Source organism: Neltuma alba, unplaced genomic scaffold (assembly GCF_004799145.2).
Source record: "Neltuma alba isolate B1F8T4 unplaced genomic scaffold, ASM479914v2 tig00010280_pilon, whole genome shotgun sequence".
NCBI classification, from domain to species: domain Eukaryota; kingdom Viridiplantae; phylum Streptophyta; class Magnoliopsida; order Fabales; family Fabaceae; genus Neltuma; species Neltuma alba.
In genome coordinates, this window is record NW_021635203.1 from 1,873,483 (window position 1) to 1,881,212 (window position 7,730).

The window sequence follows — 7,730 nt, forward strand, 5'->3', positions numbered from 1 at the left end:
TGATGTGTTTGATGCATATAAACAAGAGACCTTCAATTTACGTGCTATGATCTTCACCACAATAAATGACTTTCATGCATATGGAAATTTGTCAGGATACAGTGTTAAGGGGCATAAAGCATGCCCAATATACGAAGAAGGCACCCACTACATGCAACTTAAACATGGCAGGAAGACAGTGTACCATGGCCACAGAAGGTTTCTTAGTCGATATCACCCTTACCGTAGATTGAAAAAGGCATTTAATGGCTCACAAGAATATGAAATGGCTCCAAGACCATTAACTGGAGAAGAAGTTTATCAATGGGTGGAGGGAATTAATGTGGTCTTTGGTAAGAAGAAGAAGACTGCCAGTGAGAGGAATATATGGAAAAAAGATCTATCTTTTTTTATCTTCCATATTGGTAAAGTCTTGATATGAGACAGTCTAGATGTGATGCATGTGGAGAAGAATGTGTGTGAGAGCCTTGTTGGCACACTTTTGCATATAAGTGGAAAGACTAAAGATGGAATCAATACAAGACGAGACTTAGTCGAAATTGGAATAAGAAATGTCCTCCACCCACAAGAAAGAGATGGTAAGAGGGCTTATTTACATCCAGCTGCGCAGACATTATCAAAAGAAGAGAAAAGAAGTTTCTGTGGTTTTGTCAATAGTATTAAGGTGCCACAAGGTTATTCTTCTAATTTAACCAAACTTGTTTCAATGCAAGATTTGAAGATAACGGGAATGAAGTCTCATGATTGTCATGTGTTGATGCAACAATTACTTCCACTTGCTATTCGAGGCATTATGAAAACCGATGTGAGAAATACTATTACAAGACTTTGTATGTTTTTTAGTGCCATTTGCAGCAAAGTCATTGATCTTGCTGAGTTGGATGAATTAGAAAATAAAGGTTATGTGATCCTCTCTCAATTGGAAATGCATTTTCCTCCATCATTTTTTGATATTATGGTCCACTTGATAGCTCATTTTATGTGAGAGATAAGACTTTGTGGCCCTATGTGTTTAAGATGGATGTACCCGTTTGAGAGATACATGAAAATCCTAAAAGGGTACTCTAAGAATCCTTATTGGCCTGAGGGATCAATTGTTGAGAGATATGTAGCTGAGGAGGTAGTTGAGTTTTGTAACACATATCTTGATAGGGTAAAGGCAGTTGGTCTTCCTCAATCTCGACATGATCAGGGGAGAAGAAGCAAGGGGACACGGGGTGTCATAGTGAGGTCTATGTCAAGAGAAGTTGTAATGCAGGCACATCTATACATTTTAAACAACACAGATGAAGTTTTGCCTTACTTGAATGCTCACAAGAATATGCTGAAGAACTTGAATCCAAGAAAGAACGATACGCAACTAGCTAATGAACATAATAAGTCATTTGCAGAGTGGTTAAAGCGAGAAGTGTAATCCTTCTGAGACAATACAGAGGCTAGCTGCAGGACCTTCTTTTGAGGTTTTGTGTTGGGGTGGATATGATATAAATGGTTATTCTTTTTACACAAAAACCCAAGACAATAAGAGTACTATGCAGAATAGTGGGGTGATGGTAGTAGCGGAAGCTATGCATTTTGCTAGTTCTAAAGACAGAAACCCAATGTTGGCAGCAATGTTCTATTATGGAATAATAGAAGAGATATGGGAGGTTAGTTATACCAAGTTTAAAGTTCCCGTCTTCAAATGTAAGTGGGTTAATAGTAATGTTGTGCAAGTGGATGAAGAATTTGGATTTGTTTCAGTCGATCTTAATAGGTTTGGATATGGAGACGAACCATTTATTTTGGCAAGTCAAGCAAAACAAGTGTTCTTCGTTCCCGATCTAGCAAAAAAGAAATTGTCTATCGTGCTTCAAGATAAAAGGCAAGGAGTTGGTGAAGATGATGGTGACTTAGAGCTTAATCTTGATGAAACCCTGCCTTTCACAGCTACTCAACCTAAAACAGTTGAATTAGATTTGGTAGATGATGACTATGCTGTTAGAGATGATCATTATGAAGGAATTTGGGAGGATAATCATTGTAAGGCTTAAATGAATTATTTGATGTTTTTTTGCTAAATATACTTAATAATGTTTTATATTATTCCTTGCCTCTTCCTGTACTCTTGCCTCTTCCTGGTGATGTTGTGCTTATGTATTCCAGTTTGGAGGTTCTTCATTCCATGGTGCCAAACATGGATAAGCCTGTTACTTTCAAGATGCCGTTGGAGATTGTGGGTTCAGATATAACATACGACTTCACCATTGACAAGAGGGACCTCGTTTAATTCCTCAACTTTGAGGAGCTTGATATAGTCTTCATGCAGCTCGCTATTTTATGAGTTACAATATTATTTTCTTATTTCATGTTATACTTTATACATGTCCAAATGTTTTTTATTTGAACAACATGCACTTTAATCAAATCTGTCGAAACGGAGGACTTGAAGGAACATATGGTTTTATGTGTCCTCAAAGGGTGCAGAAAGATGTTGGAATGGCTGAACACCCAAGAGGGGGGTGAATTGGGTGTTGATTAAAATTAAAAATCTTTTCACAATGTGATGAAATTCATAAGAAATTCTGAGTATAAAAACCAATGAATCGAGATAAGCATAATCACAGTAGTAAAATGGTTTAGCTGGAAATATAAAGAGGTAAGGGAAGAGAATATGCAAACAGTGATTTATCCTGGTTCGGTCCTCACTGACCTACGTCCAGTCCCCAGGCTCCCCCTGAGATTTTCAATCGACTATCTCCCTCAAGTTTAACACGGGTACTTGAGAACCACTACAATCACAAGTTTGATCCGGGCACTTGTGTCGCCACTTACAATCCTTAGACTAACCAGTCTAATTCAACAACAACCTCTCACTGAGGTAATAACTCCCCCTTACACACCGTAGGGATACAATCTGATAATGATAAGGAAGATTGAATATTTCTTCTCTCAAAGAAGTGATAGATCAATCTTAAGCACGTTTTGGAAACTCTCCTCTCTATCTCACGAATACATAAGTTTTAGTCTATGAAGTACAGAGACAGGGAGTTTTCTTTCGGAGCTCTAAATGAGAATATGTTGATTCGGCATTTTAGCATTTGATGTTGTAAGCTCAGACTCTTCTTTTTTTTTTTTGTTTTGAATGCTCTTCTATTTATAGATGATGTTGGGTAGTTGACCGTTGAGCTTTTTCTTCCCGTTTGGCTTGAAGAATATGACCGTTGAAACTAGCCGTTGGAAGCTTCTGACGAACGTCGATTCTTCACATCATAAATTCGTTGTGGCTCTTTATCTAAAATAATGTTCCTCAGATCAAGTGATAAGTATCTGATAATCTTAGAAACAATAAGTTGGAAAACATGGAATCAATCATCAGATCTTCAGATATTCAGAAAGTAAAATAATCTTACTTAATCGATGCCTTGATCGATAATCCTTTGATCGATTATATTATCGATTAATTACATGAAGAAAAGATATAGCAGATAGATGCAATTATCGAATAGATTATGGATCATATGATGATCGAACGAATGATCGATAAATGATGAAGCATGAATACAGTGACCCAAAAATGATTTATGCAAGAACAAACCTTTTCAAGTTACTTTTGCCTTCGTATCCTTTTAATAGAGAGTTATGTGTAAAAAGAAGGCTGAGAAAAGCTTTGAAGATAAAAAGATAAAGGATTTCGAAATCATCGTGAAATGCTGTTATGAAATGAATTTGTACAATGATCGAACAAGTGATCGAATACTTGTTGATCGAACAGGTTATCGATAATCCAAGTGTTACAGAAATGAAACTTCAGTCATTGATGATCGAACAAATTATCGATAATCAAATAATAGATAACCTTATCGATAAACAATAAGCAAAAGTATATTCGGAGAAAACACATGCTATGTAGGTTGATCGAATAAGTGATCGATTAATGAGTGATCGATAAAGTTATCGATAAAGTAAAACAAGGAGATTTAATCCTGTAAATTCAAAGAACTGATTTATCGATCACGTTACGTGAAAAACAGGGTAGACATGTAAGAGCAATGATCGATCATATTATCGATAAATGACTGATCGATGAGGTAATCGATAAATGGAGACTAAAGCAAAACATAGAATGAGTAGACCGCATTACCATTTATCTGTCTTCTCATCGGTAATCTATTTATCGATCATGTTATCGATAAATGCCTATTTATCCATAACGTTAACCTTGTTTATCAATCAAGTGATCGATAAATACATTTATCCATAATGTTATCCGAAAACCATTTATCCAACAGGTTATAAAACCTTAATAATATGTATGAAGATAAAAGAGAAGAATTGAGGAGATAGTACCAGTAACTCGATGAGTATGTAGTCGCTTGATCAGGCTCGAGTAACATATGATAATGGCTTTTCATTTCTTCATCTCTTCTAGATCTTTTACTCAATAACATGTTTGAGTAGCATGTTGCTTGAGAGTTCAGTGTAGAACTTCTAGTCTTTGCCTCAATAAATTCGAAGTCTGATTCCAGCAAAATGAAGGTCAACTTTGGGTGATCATAAATCTTCCAATTCAACTCCAATTTTTGCAAATGACCTATCTCCAGAAAGCTCTTTGAGTCTACTTTCTAATGCAACAAGAATTACCCCAAAATTCGTTGTGGTTGCAAAGTTATATTCATCACAGTGACTGAAGGTCGGAATCAAGGCGTTAATCCTTACTGCAATGTTTCGAGCAACATATCTCCCTCATATGAAACTCTTTGAAGGTGAATTTGGTGTCCATGAACCGTGTTCTGAGTCTAGTTTCATAGGAATCAAGTTTCACCTCAAACGGATTTGTGATTTGAGAGATATTGAAGAAATACCGAACCTATGTCAGAGCTGAACGAAGAACAGAGCATAACAGAGGATGTATTTTATCGATAACTTGATCGATAAATGGATGATCGATCAAGTGATCGATAATTGCCCATAAAAATCACCTTTGATGCTTATTTTCCATGTTTATATAAAGGGTGACTCAATATATGATGGTATAACTTCCCGTTTGTATATTTTAGCTTCCGACTGAGCCATTCAAACTTCTGATTGAGTATAGCAACATTTAACATCAAATCTATGAACTTGAATCTTGATATTTTCATTTGATCTTGCAAGTTCTTCTTTTCTCAATCTCTCTTCTTCTTCTTCCTCTTGATCATTCTCCATAACTCAAAGTGCAACATAATAACTCCTTTCTTTTCTTGAGGAAACTATGATAGTAAGTCAAAATATGAGATAAATAATTTATGTAAACTTTTTACTCTATTATTTGACATCATCAAAACTAATCATATCTAACAAAAGAGTTTAATACTGTGGAAGCGAGATCAATCTACATGATGACCACAATGACTCAAATCAGAAAGCCAATATATTTTGTACCTTACGTAGAAGGGTAAGTGTATTATTGTATTTGAGATACACAAGTTATATGTGTCGGATTATAATTAACATGGTTTGTCTTTTGTAGTTATCATTGGACTCTAATTGTTTGTGCCCCTTTTGATAACAAATTTTACTGGTTCGATTCACTCTGTGGAAGTCCATCCGAAGAAACCAAAGATGTCATCGACACGTTAGTTTATGTTTATATATTTATTACTTGTGAAGTTTATAAAAACATGCTCTAATATCATTTTCTTTTATATTGTTGATAGGGCTTTTCATAGTTTTAATGTTGTGGCGATTAAACAAAATAGACAACTACCAAGATGGATTCTTCCAAAGGTATATGTTGTTTTGAACTAACTTTTAAACATTTTTAGATGAATTAAAGTTAATGTTTATAATCAATAATGTCTAATATTCAATTTTATATCTCATTTTGTTAGTACTGTTGTCAACAAGGACATGTTGAATGTGGATATTATGTCATCCGCTACATGAATGACATCATTGAGACAAGAACGACTAAGAAATTAGATGAGGTAAAGATGAGTTACATTGCATGACGTTCTTCAATTCATTTCACATTTTTTACTAAGCTTACTATGTTATTTTTGATTAATAGGTATTTCAAAATATTGCGCCATATCCATGGATGACATCAACTTGATGAGGGACACTTTGTTAACAACATTGGTACAAAATATTGAAACTTAGATTTCAAATAGTTAGGTCATTTCTCAAAAAATTCATTGTTAGATGTTTTCTCTTGGTTCCCTCTTATACATGTTCATGATTTCTATTGTACAGAGAAGTAGTTTCTTCTTTTTCAGAATTGCTGGTTCTAGCCTATACGTGTTCTTTGGTCTTAACCCCTTAGTTCTATTGGCCGGTTTCTCTATTTTCACTTTGTGTAAAAGAAATTTCAATGCTGTATATATATTAACTAGCTAATTGATCTTGTTCTTCGCCTTCAAAACCGTCGTGAAAAGCCACTATTAACCTCCTTGAAAAGCCTTTTTTCTGGTAGTGAGAAGCAAATGGAGGATCCTACAGCTTGAGCAGCATAAGATGGGCTATAAAGGAAGCAATTCGCTATGCTCCATTCATAGAGTGTAATGATGATTCTTCTAGCAACAGACAACTCTACCAAGTGTATTTGTGTGTTGATACTTCTGCTTCCAACTTTATTGAATGTCCAGTGTTTCCTAGTGGCAAGTGTAGCTCAGATTCAATTCCCATCTTTCTGATGTAATAATGCATAGACTTTAGAGTCTTGCTGTGATGTTGATTTTTGCTTTTTTATTGATCCCTTTTCCATTAAACAATAGTGATAACTATTTCGTATGCTTGCTTTAATTAGCGTTGGGTAACTATTTAGGTATATTAAAAACTGGAGTTTGAATGCTCAACTTTAATCCCAAAAGTGGGGAAAAATCAACTTGAAAGTCAACTATTTTTTTAAAACAGAATTGATGCTGAGCGTCGCATCTAGAGCATGTCTTCTGAGTGATGTATATAAACGCTAAGTGTTTTTTCCAATTAGACTGTTTGGACGATTTAGATTTCTTAGCAATATTTTTATAGATTTTTAAAATTTTTAAATTTAAAAGTGAAACAAAACACAACGATATTTGATTTAAAACTATCACATTATAAAAAAAAACATTTTTTTAACACCTAACTCTAAAGATACAGGTATTTACTCAATAAAGAATCACTTTTTAAGTTGTAAAGTATCCAAAATTTTGAACTTTTAAAAACTTTTACTTTAAATCAATTTAGGTATGGATGAGCATTTCGGTTAAGTTGTCAGTCTTTGATGGGTTTTAGGCTTTCTTTTTTTTTTAGTTTTTTGTTACTTTGTAATCCAATTAGATTTTCTCAATTCTCAACAAGCAAAACTGAACATGCTTTTCAAGAAAATGACACGTTGGACTTGAACTTGGGAAGAGACAACAAGGCACATAACATGAGGCCCAATTTTGTTTTTTAAAACTTGGTTTTTCGGTTAAAACCCAAATTTTTCTATATTAATAATTGCATCGAAAATCAAAAACCAATATTTTTATATATAAGAACCAAATCAAAGAAAAAAAAATTGAATTAACTTAATCGGATTTTTGGTTTCGGTTTTATGGTGAGACCATGCTATCTAAAAAAAAGGTAAAGATGCAAAAATACCTACCAAATATCATGTACTTTTCAAATATTCAAAAGTATACATGAAAGTTCGTTGTTGATTCAGATTAAGACAGTTAATCTAATCTATCCAAGCTACTGAAAAAACTGGAAAGAAAATTAAAAAAGAAAAAAAGAAAAAT

The 7,730-nt window shown here is 34.1% G+C and overlaps 1 pseudogene; it reads left to right on the forward strand.

Moving 5' to 3' along the window:
- Positions 1-6,656, forward strand: part of LOC114755524 (ribonuclease 1-like) — a 31,087-nt pseudogene extending 24,431 nt beyond the window's left edge.
- The last annotated feature ends 1,074 nt before the right edge of the window (positions 6,657-7,730 follow it).